This window comes from Mauremys reevesii, linkage group 15, assembly GCF_016161935.1.
Source record: "Mauremys reevesii isolate NIE-2019 linkage group 15, ASM1616193v1, whole genome shotgun sequence".
NCBI lineage: Eukaryota > Metazoa > Chordata > Testudines > Geoemydidae > Mauremys > Mauremys reevesii.
Genome location: NC_052637.1, coordinates 32,436,727 through 32,453,168, shown reverse-complemented (window position 1 = coordinate 32,453,168; position 16,442 = coordinate 32,436,727). Strand labels below are relative to the sequence as shown.

Genomic DNA, 16,442 nt, shown 5'->3' with positions numbered 1-16,442 from the left:
AAGTAGCTCAATTGTCCCCACTGAAGTCAATGGGATTGCTCACACATGTAAAGTAAGGAACATGTTTGAGCACTTGCTGAATTGTGGCCTAGATTCCTACCTAGCCTTTTACAGGAATCCTATACTTTGTGTATTATAAAAACTTTACATAATTCGCCTTTAATTTTGTAGTCCATCGTATCAACACACAATCTAACACCATGCAACTTTATTTTGTATGGCCTCTTCAATGCTAGCCATATCCCACCAAAGCTACGGTGGGAAAGTCTGCCATCATTGTGTTATGCAAAATGGTATCTGGGCACAATCAGTTTCCATTCCTAGCATTTTACAGAAAGACACTGGAGTAAATAAGCGATTGCACTTTCCATTCTTAGTCCAAATCAGCACTGGCTGGAACATAAACCAACTGCCTAGAAGGAGAGTGTGGGAGTCAACCAAATCCACCCCCCAGACGGCCACATTTTAGAAGAGTTTTAAATATCTGAGCTGCATTGGGAGAGATTTTGAAAGCTGTTGTTTTCTAGCACAGGCCAACCGGAGCAGCAGCAGCAGCAACAAAGCCACATAAGGAAGTTTCAAACCTGGTATCGAGCAAAAGGAATTTCTCTGTGTCCCTCTAGTGGACATTTCCAGTGATTTCAAGGCTACTGTGGACGTAAAGATGTTAAAGAAAGGGACCAATTCAATGCACTTTAGCTTTACCACTCAACCTAGCACCAGGCTCACTTGCCTCAACCCTGGGTTTGGCTTCAGCTTCATTTGAAGGACATTTTTAAAGCCTAAATGGGAGATAGAACCCATTCAATCTCCAGCTACAAGAGAAAGAGCGACGTGTCTGATCGAGACACTTAACCTTGCATACAGAACGTTTCGAGATCTCATTTGCTTCCCTTGTCATAGCTTGGCAGCCACACGGTCTTTTGTTTGGCTCTGGCACATTCTTGAGGTGTCTGACCATAACCGTTCCTTAGTACGGCACTAAACGGCAAAGATCTCTCTCCGGTGGGCTTTATAATATAGCTGCACTGCAGGATCTTTGCAGTGTTTTCCACTGGGGTCCCAGCATGGCTCTGAAGTGACTAAACAGCTTCGGGACAGGCTGACTGGATGGCAGAGCTATAGAACGCAGGCTTTTCCATGGGCAATAAAAGCTCCATGAGCCAAACCCCAGTTAACTGAAACATAGTGGAGCAGAGGTGGGATATGTCCCCCAGCTGGGCAGTCAGCTGAAGAGGAAGACAGACGGAGAAGATGCCCAACAGGCCAGCCAAAGAAAGGGGGAGAGGAGCTCGGGGAAGAAAGAAACTACATGAAGCACGTAGATTTCAGTGGAGAATCCCTTGCATGTAATACCCAGGCTGTGCCCATTCAATCCTGTCTCCCTCTAGTGGCTGGCTCCAACTAGAATAAAGCCTGCTACCCACAGACTGCTGAAGGAGATGCTCCTTTAGCTGAAGGAGTAACAGGTCAGACTTTTTGATGCTGAAGGTCCCAGGGATGACTGTGATAGGCTTTGTTGCATATGTCTAAAATAGCTCTTCTCTTGTGGTCAGGCAGCTTGCTTGGGAGCCACCATCTGGTTAAACTGCTCCTCTCCTCAGCTACATCTGGGTTGCCCCTGAGTATCTGACATTAGAATGGTCAGGATACTGCTGTACAATGATGTAGCTGTCCACAGCTCCTACTGATGGAGCATCAGAGGAAAAAGCTCAGCAATGCAACCAGGGGCTGTCCTCATCTTAGACAGAGACACATAATCCATGGAGACTACAGATCCCAGCATGCACTCTGCCACCTTGATCCACTCAATCAGATGAAGATGATGCATTGCAGTAGTCTCCATGGGTCACATCTCTGTGTCAAAGACAATAGCAGCTTCCGTCCACTCCACTGTATACAATGGAAGCATGGCCTTTGGGAACTCGAAACACTTCCAATGCAGGCCGAGCTGGACGAAGTTTGGGAGCCCCTACTATATTGTTATTCGTCATAAAAGGTTAGAAATGAAGACGACCTGACAGGTGTCTCAGTGGGTGACGGGACAGGGACCTTGGGGAATTCCTCTCATGGACTTTCCTACATAGATTCCTGTTTAATCACAGGCCGAGGAGTCAGTATTTGTTTAGCTGGCAATCTGGATCTTTTAATCTGAAAAAGTGTTACCACGGTATTGGAACAGAAATTCCAACTGTCAGGTTGTAGTTACAGCCTGGAATATTTATCCCAAATATAGTCTATAGGGGCATGCATCATGGCCTAGCAAAGGAGGGGTGGAACTCTCCGAGAGATGGCAGGAGATATTCCCTGCATTTAATTGGTTTGGCCAGCATCCATCTGTGGAGTCAGTGACTTCCACAGCTCTGCTAGTGATGAACTGCAAAGTCTTAAAGAAAATAAAGAATAAAAAAGACTGTTTAAGATGCCAGATCAGCAACAGAATGTGTGTCAGACAAGAGCTGTGCAAAATATTTAGCACCGAACCAAGAGCACTTAGAATTAACCTACTTAGTGATGTAAGAGCAGACACACGAAAGCTTCCATGAGCAGACCATGTGTCTTGTAAATTCTTCCAGGACCGTGGAAAATGCCAAAGGCAGGTGTAATTCTCCTCCCGCTGTCTATTGTCAATGGAAATTGGGAGGTAGAAGGTGGTGCTGCTTTCGCTAGAAGTTCCTTGGCACATGTACATGGTATCATCTGGTTCCCCTGCTGGCTGAGCACAGAGGCTCCTTTTGTGCAGAGAGGCTATCGCCGCAGCTTGTGCCCTCTCCTGCTTTGTGCCATTTCCAGGTTGTTTCTTCCCCAGGGGTCGGAGCCCCAGGGTTCCCTAATGCTCACTTCCCAGGGCCAGTAGGGTGTGTGTCTGTTGTAGCTGCCTGGCGGCAGCAGCAAGGGCTCACCTGTGTGGTTCCTTGCTGCAGTGTGAAGGAGGAAGGGCACTCACTATCCCCACAATACCATTGTGGGTGGGGGAGGAGGGAAAACAATGGCCTTGTCACATGATGTCCCCTAAAGATACCAGAGGATGGACAGTTGGGTAGTTAAGGCACTGGACGGGGGACTCAGGCGATCTGGGTTCAATTCCTGGCTCTGACACAGACTTCCTGTCCGACCTTGGGAACATTAGTTAATCTCTGCGCCTCAGTTCCCCCACCTGCAAAATGGGACATTACTACTTTGTCTATTTAGATTGTAAGCTCCTTGCGACGGGGGCCGTCCCTTATTCGGTCTATGGGCAGCACCTTGCACAACAGGGCCCTGAGCTCAGTGAGCACGGCTGCAGTACAAATACCAATGAGTTACAAAGAATATTTCCCCTTTTCTTTGCCCAGCCTGAATTTGCCAGCAGCTTCCTACACCCTTCCTCAGCTGATAAACAACAATAGAGCGTGGACAATTGTGATGGCTTCAAAATGGACTGAGAGAGGGGGAAGCCTTGGGGCAGAATAGCAGCAGACACCGAGCCGTATTAAAAAAGCTTGTCAGTGCTGCAACCCAGGTGGGACTTGGCCAGTACTGGCCAGTACTGTGCACCTCCAGAGAGATATCACAGGAGTGATGTAGTACAGGTAACCACAGCTGGAAGCTGCCTGCACTGCTTACAGTCCCCCAGAGCATGGAGAGGTATCTAGTGTTATTAGGTCTAATATTTAATGTAAGCCTTGCATGGCTTCTCACACCGTAAGCAAAGTATTCGGGGCCAGATTCCGATCCCTTTACTCTCCCTGAGTAGCACTTTTCTCCACGGGAAATCCCAGTAAGTCAACGGAGCTACTCATGTATAAGAAGTTATTCAATGTGAATAAGGAAACCAGAATCTAGCCTTCATTTAATCCCTTCTATTACAATGGAGGGACTGTGCATCCGCTCAGCAACTGGACCTCGCTGCCTGGAATCCCCCTTCCAGTAGGCAGGTAGACGACAAAGCGACATTGACTAATGCAGGCAATTCTTCAAGGAACAGCACTTGTGTTTACTGACTATATACTACCTGGAAAACGAGTCGGATCCTCTCTCACGTCACAGGGGTAATGCATAGCGACTAGAGGACTGTAGCTTTAGCCAACATGTTGGTTACAGTTACTGCTTGCTACATAGTCCCATTCGGTCTATGGTGGTGGGGTCTAAATCAATGTGTTCCTTTTTAGCACTGCCCAAGGGGGCTGCTTGAAGCTTAGGTTCTGCAGGGAAGCCTGCTACACAGGTAAACTAAGAGCTCAAACCTCTCTCTAATGAGCAGGCCATACGGAGCTGGGCCCCTCCTGCCTGCAGAACAGCAGGCTGGGCCCTCCTATTAAGACCCTGGCAAGGTCCAGTGGTGAGCTAGTGCCGGTTCGCACCGGTTCACGTGAACAGGGTGTTAAATTTTGAAGTGGTTTTAGAACCGCTTGTTAACCCGCTTCCCTGCGAGGAGGGGGCGCTGCGGCTTTGATGGGCTCCGGCCGGGAAGTGATGTCATTCCTCCTCCGGCCGCTGCGCTGTGGGAGCCATGTGGGCTGCCGCTGCTCCCCCGACCCCTGGCCCTGAGGTCCCGCTGCTGCCTGGTGGGTCCCCGGCTGCTCTGCTGGGCCTGGGCTGCGTCCTGCTGCTCGGGCTGCTCCCAGCCGCTCTCCCCGTGAGATCCCCCTGCCCACTGCCAGCCCCTGCCACTCCCCCTGCCCTGTCTCCAGCCAACCCCTGCCGCACCCCCTGGCCAAAGCCAGCCAGACCCGCACTCCTCTGTCTCCAGCCCTGCCAACCCCGCCGCACCCCCCTGCAGCCCTGCCCAAAGCCAGCCAGCCCCACACCCGTCTCCAGCTAGCTCCGCACCCCCTGCCCTGTCTGCAGCCAGCCCTGCACCCCCTGCCCTGCCTGCAGCCAGTCCCTGCTGCACCCCCCTGACCGAAGCCAGCCAGCCCCACACACCCCTGCCCTGCCTCCAGCCAGCCCCTACCTCGCCTCCAGCCAGCCCCATCCCCCCCCCCCCCCATCTCCAGCCAACACCGCACTCCCCCCTCTCCAGCCAGCTCCGCACCCCCTGCCCTTTCAAACTTTATGGTAGCAGGGGTAAGGGGGGGTGGAGAGAGATGGATACCTTTTTCCTTTTAAACCCCAGCCCCCATTGATTTGCAAGGGCTCCTCCCAAGCAATCGCTCGTCCATACAAGAGGGAATAAACACTGTCTTTTGTCAGGGTGGGTTACTTGCTTATTTTTGTTTTCGTGCCTGATGCGAGTATGGAATCCCTGTCTGAGCGCTCAGCTGAGCTGAGCCCATTGTCAGGTTGCTAAGCAGGTCACAGGGGATTACAGAAGTTACAGAGTGCCGCACAGAAGGGAAAGCTGACAGGCGTTCTAGCCAGCTAGCGCTGGGATTCAGGTCTTCCAGGGCTCCGCAGCAGGGATGAAATGCTGTTATCTCAGAAAACTCCCGGGCCGTGTGTCATTTATAGGAAGTATTTAAACTGAATGAAGACTGATTAGGAGGTAGGACAACTCTGAGCCGCCGCTGGATCATACATGCTCACTTTCAAAACACAGACAGACACACACCGAGTCTCAGGTGTCAGGCACAGGGCACCAGAACATTAAAGCTATAGACGGCACCCATTTCCCGTAGGCAGATCTTTCCTCCCAACTCAATCCCCAGGAGGGCTCAACTTCCCCAGGTCCCCTGCCAAATCAGCTCATGACTGCAACCGCTACTGAGTCCTTAATCTTCTCCTAAGTGAAGCAGCCCAGTTTGCTGCTTCCTGATGCTGACTCAGACCTACTGCTCCAGCTAGGTGGGCTCAGATCCAGGGCCCTGAATCTCAAATATCCTGCCTTCATCTGCCCCTACACAAGCAGTCAAGCTCATAACAGGCCCTAGTCTCCTCTCACTTACCTGGGTGTAAATCTGGAACAAACACACAGAAGTTAATGGAGTTATTGCAAGGTACTAGCCATCCAAGATACGTAGATGGCCTCCGTTGTCATAGTATCTGAGCACCTCTCACTCTGATGTGTTTATTCTCATCACACCCCAGTGAGATTGGGCACTTCTACCTACAGGGAAATGAGAACCAGACGGACTAAGTGACATGCCCAAGGTCACACAGGTGGTCTATAGTAGAACAGGAAATTCAGACCAGGGTCTCCAGCGTGCCAGCCTAGCAGCAAAACCACTAGACCAGCCTCCCAAGCAAGTTTGAGGAGAATGAGGCCTGAGCAGGACCCTACAACTAGACAAACTGTTCCATGGTGCTGCCCATGTATTAATGCTCATTACTATATCCATTGGGTAAGTTATGATCAAATGACAAATGGCAAAGCTGCTGGAAAGATCACCAGGTCTAACGGAGACCAGAGGGTAACAGACTGCTGTAGTCATTTCAGACACCAGCCCTGCCGCACACAGAGCATTTGGTGTCTGCATCTAATCTCACCCTTAGAAGAAACAAACACAGACAGCCAAACTCTGCTGTCAGCTGCACATGGATTTCAGTGGGATTGCAATATGTTAAACAGACCAGAAACTGACCTTGGGAACTCTGTGCAAGAGACAGGCAAGGTAGATGCTACAGAGCCAGGAGCCGCTCCAAATGCAAAACTCCTGGCATCAGCGAGATCATGGTGCTGGGGCAGAGGCCAGGGAAGTGAAGGAACAGCAGTCACTCTGCCATGCTACCGCAGCTGTGCCAGGAAGGGAGGGATAAAACCCAGAGAGGGAGACATTTTACTGTATTTCATTTACAATTGAGGTTCAAATTGAATCTCCTCCTGCTGAGGTGCACAAGGGATGTGGAGAGTGATGATGCTCCCAGTCTGCATCTGTGCCCTCACGATGCCTCAAGCCACCTGTCTGGCAGCTGCTTCTTCCTCTTCAGCTTCTTACCCCATGCCTATCCGGTAACGTGGGAAGTGACACAACTAGCATGTCATGTTACATAAGGAACCTGTGGCCACCTGCCGTCCCAGCACACCCACTTATAGCATGGATCAGTGGCTCTGCCGATGTTTCTCTCCAGGCCTTTGGCTGCTCCACCCAGTCTCCAGGACCTTCTGGATCAATAGCCCTCTGGCTAGGTCATGTAAAAGTTCTACCCACTTCTGAGGTACTCAAAGTCCAAATCTCCCATATTCTCCCCTTCCCTTTGGGAAGCCCTGCTGGTGCCAGTCTTCCCTGGGTCCTGGCCCCAGCCAGCCTTCTCCCCCACAGGGAGAGCTCGAGGCCTGCTCTTCACCCCACCCCGGCCATAACTTTTTAGCTCCTCCCTCAAAGTCTGACACCTGCTTCAGGTGCCACAGGCCCCCCCAGCATCCCTGTGACCCTCTCCTGACGTGTGGTGTCCATACATCATGGGCTGTGGCACATCTTGGTTCTGATCTGCACTGGAAGCAGAAGTGCCAGGATAAAAACAAAACTCTTTACCCCATTCCCAGCCTGAACAGAAGCTCCGTACTCCAGAGAGCCCATGAGGGAGGGAGCCGGATGCTTGGTTTTTCACCCTGTTTTACCGTACCAGACAGCTTCAAACAGTTTGGGTGATCATCCAAAAAGCTGGGGGTCCTTTTCTCAGGGGGACATTGTAAGAAACCCATGTTCAACAACAGAGCCGGGTATTAAAAAAAAAAATCAATCACATGCACAAAATGGGTGGGAAAGAGCAGACCTGAACCCTGCTCTTTCAGCTTCAGCAACATAGATCTTTACCACCTGAGCTGACGTAACTCTCCCTTTGCTGCCAGCAGGTTCGTGCCATCTCTCTGGGCTGACCGCTAGGGGGCAATAAGCAGTTACTCATAGGTACAAAGTCAGCTGTTGCCATGTTATCCAAATCCAAGGGAACCTCCAGACCATTAGGGGCTCACTCACCCCTCACTGCCACAGCAGCCATGAGGCCACCAAGGATAGTCACCACTGCTCAGTGCCCTTTACCCTCCAACAGAGACGAGAAGGACCGGAGAGCGATTCCTTAGGGCAGAGAGCTTGGCATGCCACCCGGTTCTGTCCTAGTACCACCAGCAGGAATCGCTAAGGGCCTGACTCAGTTCTCACCCGCCTCTCCCCTGCCCCACAAGGGTCCCGCCAGCATCTCAAAATGTCACCTTCTGCCTTTGTCTGGTGACAACGCCGTTCAACGGCTCTCAGCTGTGCTGTGGAGGAGCTCTCTCTGCAGAGGCACCTCACTGGGATATGAAGCAAGAACCAATAATTGTGTTTTTCCCCCCTCCCTTTTGTCTTTTGAACAGCCAGCTGGCAGCAAGACACAGAAGCCAGCTGAGAGAAGAGCCACACTCACCATGTGGGGAATTCCCACTACCCTTCCTGTATTGCTAAGAAATGGCTCCTGCTTTACTAGTATTACCAGCATTAAACAAACCTCCTAACACTTCAGGCAAGGAAGGGCAGCAACTCATTAGACCCTCAGTGGAGTGGTTATAACAATTGGCACTTCCATTGCACCTTCCACGCCTGGGTAAGAAAACTCCTTTGCAAACAAATACACAAACATGTGCCTGGAGAGGTGAGGCAGTGAGGTCTAGTGGTCTGAGCACCAGATTGCATGCCAGGAAATCCTGAGTTCAAATCCTGCTTCTCAGTCCAGTCCCCCCCTAGGAAGAATCCCAGCTGATGCATCCGATTCAGGCCAAATGCCTCTATGCCACCCTGCATGTGGTTACTGCATGTACCCCCCAGGTCTGCTGGCAATGCAGAGGGCATGGGGCTATGGGGCACAGATCTCTGAGTCAGCTTGCATTGCTAGCAGAGCTGTTAGTGCACTCAGGGAGCATAAGGACTGTTACAGCTGCCCCCCTGCAGAGGGGCACTAGGTGTGGTAGGCACCACATGCCCTCCTCCCCCATCATGGGCACTCATGCAGGCCCAGCCGTACTCTGGGTCTCTGTGCTTGCAGACCAATTACTGTAGAAGCACACAGTAACATTTCCCCAGGGGTCTGATGCACCCTACAATCCTGAGTCCACACATACCTCAGACTGCATCCCCCTGCCCCCCACCCCTTGAGCCCACAGGTATGGGCCCCAAGCCACGTGTACTTGAACACAAACACACCCGTGCCCACCCATGGGCCTGACTCACAGCATAGCCAAACTCTCAAGCTCCACAGGCCCGAACCCATCTGCTCCCACTGCTCAGAGCCCAAAACATTCCTGCAAACAAGGCTTCACATTTCCTTCCCATTCTACCTGCAAAGCCAGTACCAAGACAGCCACCTCCTGAGTGCCCCCCTTGGCTGCTCAACCACTCCCCCTCACAGTCCAGCTAGGGTGACCAGATGTCCTGATTTTATAGGGACAGTCCTGATTTTTGGGTCTTTTTCTTATATAGGCTCCTATTGCCCCCCACTCCCATCCCAATTTTTCACACTTGCTGTCTGGTCACCCTAAGTCCAGACCATAATTAAAGCACTCCCCTTCCACAAGCCAAGATATTTAGTCTTTACCCACATTGGCCCTCCTGTAGCTGCCTGTTTCCTGCCTGGGTGGGGCTCCCCAGCCTTCTCCCCCAGTGCAGGATCTCCATTCACCATCACTCAGGCTCTTTCTGGCTAGACTGTAGGCACTAACGTCCAAACTCCCCCAACCACAGGATCTGCCCTACGGCAGCTTTGCCCCCTCCTGGTGCTACGTCCTGAGCCTTTATAGTCACCAGGTGCTGCCCCCACCCTCTTAATTGGCCAACTAGGAGCACCTGCATTGGCACAGGGGCACCGGACCTACTTCATTTACTGGGGCCAGCCACCATGCTTCCGGCAGTAATTTATTTGCCAGCCATCCAAACAGACAGGGGTCTCTTTGTTGTGCCATTTCTATGAAGCATTAGCAATCCCTGTCGCCGTGTGCAATTTTGCAGTAACAAACATTCCTCCCGGAGAAAAAGAAAATCAGAGTGGGACAGGATTTTATTGGCTGCTGGCATTTTTATTTTCTAATTTTATCTGCGGGCCTACTTATCAGCATATTGCTCTCTGAAGCAAATAAATTTCAGTCTAGTATAACACTTCACCCTGATTAAATATTGCCACGGAGGAGGCAGGCGAGGAGAGTGAGTTGTGCTATGGGTGAGATGCTAATGCACAGCTGATGGAGCTGAACTCCCCCGCCCCTCCAGCCCAAGGAAACTTCAAGCTCTTTCTTCTGCTAATGGGATTTTCGGAAATGCACAAAGTGCTGATGGCTACTGCTTTGTACCTACCGTTGTTTGAGCCGAGTGGCTGACAAAGGAAAACTCTTCAATTAGCAAGAGCAGAAAATGCTTTATTGAATTTTTCTCACTGCTGCTGCAGCATTGGTAGCATGGGGGGTTGGGGGGCAAAGGGAAGGAGAGGAACAGGGGCTTAGGGAGCACTGGAGAGATTTCTCCAGTCCCTGACTGACAGACTCAGCAAAGGGTACCAATAGTTAGAGCTGGGTTCACTGGTATGCTCTGGCTGCTTTGTGCTGCTCCAGCAATGCGAAGCAGCCATAAACCCAGTTGGACTGGCTGGGTAAAGTGAGTTCACAGCTGCTTTGTATTGCTGGAGCTGCACAAAGCAGCCAGAGTGAACTAATGAAATCTGGCCGCTGTAATCTCCCTGGGGCAGGGACTGTGACTTCCTATGTGCTTGGGCAGCATCAAGCACAGCTACTGCTTTGTAAAATAAATCGTCCTGCTTCACCCGAATCTACACCCTGCAGCAAACGAACCCTCCGAGTGCCTGTCTCGCACCTGTGGGTCCGAGTCTCATCTTGCCCTGGTGTAGATTAGAAGGGAAGTCACCGGAATGGCTCTAGCACAGGCAGCAAGTTAGAGAGGCAGGACTCCAGACAACAGACCCGCTCTACCCAACATTCCCACCCAGGGGCGCTGGAACAATTTGTATAGTGGGGGTGCTGAGAGCCATTGAACCAAAATGCAAAGCCTGTATATAATGGAAACCACTTCAAGCCAAGGGGTGCAGCAGCACCCCTAGTTCCAGCACCTAAAGCCCCCAAAGGGTTATCAAGGTTTCCCTCAAGAACTCCAATCCGGAGCTCTGGAAGGGATGGAGTGTTAGGTATGTGCACTGTCTCTTTAAGAAACAAGGAATATATTTACACAAATGTTTACTATATTCAGGAGCCTAATATTGGGATGCTCAGCTAGAGACATCAGCGTCCTGATTTTCAGAGCTGCTGAGCCAGCTTTCTTGTATCTTCCTCTGACTCGTGGTTTTGGTCACTGTCAGAGACAGGAGATTTGGACCAGATGGGCACTGGTCGGATCCAGTCTGGCTATTGTTTTGAAGACCCCAGATAACGTCATTGGGTATGTCTGTCCTTCCAGCTATGGGTGTGATTCCCAGCTTGGGAATTATTGAGCTAGTTGTGAGCTAAAAATAGCAGCGTAGCCACGGCTGTGCAAGCTCTAAGTACAAGTCTGAGGTCTCGGACAGGTATGTACTTGATGTGACCAGGGCCACTGTGGCTACATCCAATTTTTAGCTTAATGAGGGCTTGTAGGAGTGTGTCGCCTAGAGCTGGGACTTGCACTGCCAGCTCAAAGTGCAGACATACCCAATGGGAGCTGCAGATGCTCAGCCCCTCTGGAAATCAGGCCAAAGGTGTCTCAAGTTGGGCACAAACTTCAGGGACCCCTTTTGAAAATGTTGGCTCTGGAGTCAAAAGTCTTGTTTAATGTCTTGCATACGTCTGGTCAAGCAGTCTTGAGCAACTACCTTGTGACGTGCTCACGTTTCATTAGCAATGTAGAACGCAAATGAAACACTAGAAATTCCCATTACAGGAGGAATTCTTAGTTTTAAATGTGTTAGTGAAACTCAGTCATGGAAAAGGAAGACAAAAATAGGCGCAAATGTGGGGGAAACAAATTCAGTTTAAAATTCAAATTCAAGACATGACGTGATGGGTTGGTTTTGCTTTGGGGTTGCTTTTGCTTTATTTCCCCATTGTTCACCCAGTTCTAGAAATCAGCAGTTGACCTTGTTATCCATAGACCCACTAAGGGAGGCAAATCACGTTTTGCACCGTGCAATCTGAACACCAGAACTTCCATTTTTATTACCTTGGGCACCCTCCCATCACTTGTCGTCCCTCTCTCAATGACATTTTGGTTCCTTCTTCCAGGACCAGTACTCCCAGTCTTATTCACGTTGAAGAGTCTCTAACTCTGCCAGGGGTGCCCTGGACTTCACTGGGCTGCTCTGATCAGAAAATGAAAAAGACACTGACCAATACATAAATAAATAATTCTAAATGCCAAAGCTATTTATTTCCTTGGCGCACGGTTCAAAAAGGACCCATTTGCAGTTTAAAAAAATTGCATCCACAGTTTTATTGAGAATGTATCGACATTATTATAGGAATGTTTATAGATTTTTTTAAATAAAAAACCTGGTTTTAATTCATCTAACATTTCTGATACTGTCTTTCAGATTTCAAATAATTTCAATAAAAAATTCACAAAAAAGCCTGAAAAAAAATAAAAAATGTGAAAAAAATTCAACTCACCATGAAAACATCTGATTCTGAAAAAAGACCATTTTTCAGCAACAACAACACCACAACTTTGTCAAAAGAAATTCCAATCAGCTCTAGCTCTGAGTAGGATGCTACTCGCCTTCCTATGGGTGGCAGAACCTGACCTTTCATAGTTAAGAGGCAAGAACCCACGATTCAATTATCCAGCCCCACACTGCTTAAAATGATCAAAACAGGTGGACATTGTAATATGTTTAATCTGATTTGGTGGCAGAGTTTTGGATTAAATTCACCAGTGACTGAATGAAATGAAAAGCTGCTGCTCAAAGGCAGCACTAACAAAAGGATTGTGGGATGACCCTAACGTCAGTATCAATCCACCAGCTACATCCATTCCCTAAACTCAACATTCATTTAGTCTCACCAGCACTGAGAATACCCTACTGTTACCCTTATTTCCTCCTGAATGCTCCTGAGCAGACGTCACCAACATGGGATTGGTGTAACTTCTGACTCCAGAGCCAATCAGATGGGGAGAATAAGGTGTGAAGTTTGCAATTGGACATGGGAAATGAGTCACAGGGTTTTGAGGATGGTTTTGCTTTTTTTTTTTTAAACCAGAAAAAATCACTGGCAGGGTTGGCATGCTGAGAGTTTTAAATGTTTCGTATGGCTCATTTCTTGGTTCTGCCCATGAAGAAAACAGTTACATCATATGCTAGGAACCAGGAAAAAAACCAAACAGGCCCAGAACACATTTCTCCCCAAACCTATGAGACTTACACTTCAGGTTCACCTCATGGCACAATATCTGGCAGTTCTACCACTAATAGGGCAGGGGAAGAAGCCATTTGACATTAGAAGGCTCCAGCTCAAAATCATGGGAGAACAGAATGGGCTTCCATGTTTTGTACTGAGAGTGTAGGGGGTACCAACGGCGAGAAATGGGCCCCAGGCTGTTTCCCAAGCACAAAGAAAGTGGGGTGCCATCTGTTATCTGTGCTCTAGGAACGGAGGGGACTCTATGTTATCTCCTGTTGGGATCGGTGACTAGAGCTCCAGGCTACTCCCTGAATTCGGAGTCCAGGATTGTGCTCTAGGCCAGGAAGGCTCCAGGGCCTGAGTGCCAAACTCAATCTAAGGAGTGGGAGAAATTCTATTTTTACCTATCGTCCATGGGTCAGGGTAGCAGCACAGGGCTACATCCACTTCCACTGATGTCAACAGCAAATTTGCACAGAGATCAAGGGTAGAATATGGCCCTTATGTATTAGCTAATCCTTTAGGGTTATCATTGCTGAGTCACTTATTGTGGCATTCAGCATGGCTTAGTAAAGAAAATACGCTCACCTTTAGGATCAGTGCTGTTTTTACCTTTTGTTGCTTTTCTGTCTCCATTCTGCATTCTCTGTTTCTCTTCCTTTGTCCCTCTCCTCTTTTCTTTCGTCTGCATTTCCTTCCCTTCAGAAACTCCCAATTCCCCCTCAGAACCGTCACTTTTCACCCCTTTTCGCAACCCATCACATGAAGGATAGCCATCAAATAGTTAGTTTGGACATTTAAAGTGTCAGCGTTAGGCTATACCATTAACTCCCTAATGAGATTAATGGGGAAAGTGGCGGGGGAGGAGGGAGTTCACACTCCCCATAGTCATGGTTTCAGGCTGTCTGCAGGCTCAGGAATTGCTTTACACTCAGGGTCACAACTGCAAGATTATCTTTGGAACCAAGAAGGCTAACACTGACTTTTATTTTGAAATGAAACCTCAGAGTCGACAGAATCAGAATGTGCTTCGGAGGCCACATAAACCCATCAAACAGGCTGGATCTAGCCCACGCGTTGGGTGTTTGACACCTCTGCTCCACGCTATTCCTTACGTTTTGGGGAAGGAGCCAAGCCGAAATCCCTCCAGACGCTCCAGGCACAAAGCCATTCCTTGATGTCTGGGCGAGGAGGGCTTCCTGCGTCTTTCCTACAGTCCCAGTCACGCGGGTCCTTTGCCAAGCCTTGCACTCGAGAGGATTGGGTACCATGTCGGTCCCTGAATTCCCAGTACTAGGAGCTGCAGTCATTTCCTTTGGGCTCAGCTAAAGCTCTGCTCTGTGGAATCGCAGCTCGCAGACAAGCGCACAGAAAGTGCTTCTGGGGCCTGGAATTTTTGTGCCAGTGTGATGTGAAAATTGGGTTGAAATGACAGCCTTTCCCTGCAGTGTCAGTGAGATCCCCCAGCTTAGGAGTGACACTACGATAAGCTGCAGCCATTAATGAGAATGGAGTTTTAGGCCTCATTCATATCATCAATTCCAGAAATAGCCCCTTTGACAAGAGCATAATGGGACTTCCAGGGTTCGGCCTTTGAGAAGGGGGGGAAAAAATGACTCAAATCCTAAAACATTAATTCAGGCCATTCAAGAGGAAAGTTAAAAGTCCTTCAAAATTAATCTGCCTCACAGATGGAAATAATAACCCCCTTTTCAGCTTCGCCTCTGACTGCGTGAGTCCAAATGCAGGGAAAGGCTCTTACTCTAAAGCCCAGCTGAAGGGTTATAGGATTCCTATCACAATCTGGGATATTTAATTGGATTTTTTCCCCTGTGTTCTTTTGAAAGTGAAATCAGGTGTCTACGTTTCCATCTTTTTTGCTCTCAGCATTTGCTGGGACTTCATATCTCTGCCACAGCTACCTCGCTTTGGAGTTTAGTTTGCAAGCTTCACTCAGCCCCTCGGATTCTTCCGGGGAAGATGCACTGTCAGAATTGATACGCCCAGGTGTAATCTGTCGTACCGCCCCTTGGATTAGAACTGGCAGGGGGTGATGAATCCTTAGACTCTGCCCCTCAGCTTAGCACTGGAAGATGCACTTCCACGTGTTTATTCCGAGATACAATCCTCTCAAGTTAGCAATGGGAAATGCCCCCTCGGGTGGAACCAAGACCTGTGTGAATCATTTGTAAATAATCATTTACTTGGCAAATTTCACTTCTTTATCTTTTCGCTAATCCAGGCAAATAGCTCTCAATGGTGATGGATTTAACTGTCATTCAAAATAATATGAAGACACATGCTCTGATGCTGGTCGCTGCTATGGCCCTTCTGCACCATTCTGGCAGTGCAAAAGGGCCTTCAAACTGGCTTAAGCATCCAACTGAGAATAACTCAGTCTGGGGGCGTCTCCCACCCACCCACCCACCCCAGCAGCTCCCAATACAGAGGGCATGGCAGGGGTATATCTAAGGAAAGGGCACCGTTGTACTTTGGCAATCCGCAGCTGGAGCAGTGGCCCTTCACAGCTCTAATCAACCAGCATGAATTAGAGCAGCCCTGTGGCTGCTCCAGTGTTAGCAGAGGGGCCGAATCAGCTCAGGCTCTGGAGGGGAGGGGCAGGACAGGAGGGAAGGCGAGGGGAGGGGAACGGCACAAACTACCCTGTCCCTATCCCTCTGGTTCTGCGCTGAGTGGAACTCGGCCAGACACAAGAATCAAGGCAATCTTTTATATATTTTGTTTAGTCTACCACTTGTTATTCAAGATGTATTGCATAGTTGTGATTGGGCCATCTAAACCATGTGGTCTTGTTTCTGTTCCTTGACTGAATGAGTGTCACTAGCAGACAAAGGGTTCCAGATGGATTCAAGCATGCAATCGTAACATAACGATTGCGTGAGCAAATATGCCAATAAAGTTTGATTGCATGAAAGTGCTTGGAGAGCGAACACACAAAGAGCTCCAGGGGGGCTGATGCAAATCTGTTTCAACAAATATTCATGGAACGTTTTGGCAGCAGTTGCCCAACTTGAGCATCGCCCCTTGCGAACTCCCTGCTCCTTCGTTTGGAACCAAGAACCAGACTTGTAAATAGAGCCATACCCTGCTGCTAGTTAACTTGGTGCAACCCCACTACATTCAATGGGATTCCACCTGGGAACTGACTTTCTGCTTTTTACTTGAGATGAGACTCCTTAGGAAACTCCCGTCCATTGGATTTGAACTGAGAAAT

General features: G+C 49.3%; 1 protein-coding gene across 3 annotated transcripts in view; it reads right to left on the bottom strand.

Moving 5' to 3' along the window:
• Positions 1 to 16,442, bottom strand: part of LOC120383191 (voltage-dependent T-type calcium channel subunit alpha-1G-like) — a 275,720-nt gene that overhangs the window by 146,384 nt on the left and 112,894 nt on the right. The gene's annotated exons all lie outside the window — the stretch shown is intronic.